This window comes from Myotis davidii, unplaced genomic scaffold, assembly GCF_000327345.1.
Source record: "Myotis davidii unplaced genomic scaffold, ASM32734v1 scaffold663, whole genome shotgun sequence".
Lineage (NCBI taxonomy): Eukaryota > Metazoa > Chordata > Mammalia > Chiroptera > Vespertilionidae > Myotis > Myotis davidii.
The window spans coordinates 116316-117663 of NW_006295816.1; positions in this window are offsets into that span (position 1 = coordinate 116316).

Here is a 1348-nt window from a genome sequence, read left to right on the forward strand (position 1 = left end):
GCCCCCATGGCCTTCCGCCAGCCACATGGCCGCAGGCTGGACCTCCCTGCTTGAGGGGAGCGGGACGTGTTTATGCAACTGTGGGGAGGCCACAGCCGGGCTGGCAGTGCCGCCGCTCAGCACAGCGCTGACTCGGCAGAGTCCCCAGCACGTCCACACTCCGACAAGCGGCCAGACACATGCATGCACACACAGAGATAGCACATGTGTGCACATGCACAGATGGGCACGCGCAGACACACATGGGCACGCACACGCACAGGCACCCCATGGACACGTGCTCACTCAAACACCAGGAAGCGCACAGCCAAGGCAGGTGGGAGGAGACGGGAGCTGCTGGGTCAATGTCTGTCTCCGCATCCCTCGGCGGAGCTCCCCAGGGAGGCCGAGCCCCACTGCCCACACACCATCCGCTCCCGGGGTCCCCTCCCGGGGAGACTGTCTGCATTTGGGTTTTGTCTCAGCTCTGCTTCTGGGGAAGCCCCACCCCAGACATTCTGACTCTCCTCACTTTTGTTTTTTGGTTTTTTTTTAACACGATGCCCCACCCCCCTCTCCCCAGCCCTGGCAGCCACCATCCTACTTCCTGTCTCTATGAATGTAACTCTCCAGGCACCTCACGGAAGTGGAATCACACAGAATATTGGCCCTTCCGGGACTGGCTTATTTCACTTAGCGTGGTGCCCTCGGAGTTCACCCGCGTGGCAGCAGGTGTCGGAATCCCCTTCCTCTGCAGAGCTGAGCGCGTCATTGCATGAACAGACTACACTGTGGTCACCATTCCTCTGTCGATGGGCACCTGTGACTAACGCCTCCGTGACATGGTGTGTGACGTCTCCTCCGGCCCCTGCTGTCCATCCTCTGGGGTTTGTGCTTGGGAGTGGGATTGTTGGGTCACATGGTAATTGCTTTTTAGTTTTTTGAGGAGCCTCCACACTGTTTCCATAGCAGCTGCACTACCTCACAGCAGTGCCCGGGGTTCTAGATCATCTAATGATGTCAACATAGATTATTTCTTCTTTTGCTTTTTTTGTGGGAGGGACTAGCCATCCTAGTGGGTGCGAAGTGTTACCTCATTGTAGTTTAATTTGCATTTTCCTAATGATTAGTGTGAAGCTGATTGGCTATTTATACATCTTCTTTGGATAAAGTCTATTCGATCCTTTGCCTATTTTTAGTTGGTTATTCATTTTGTTGAGTTACAGGAATTCTTTATGTAATCTGGATATTATCTCCTCTTACATTTTTGCCCAACTGTTAGCTTCTCAGATAATCACTAGCCTCATTGTTTAACATGTCAACCCCTCCCAACTCTCTCCCTCTCTCTCTCTCTCGTTCCCCCCCCCCC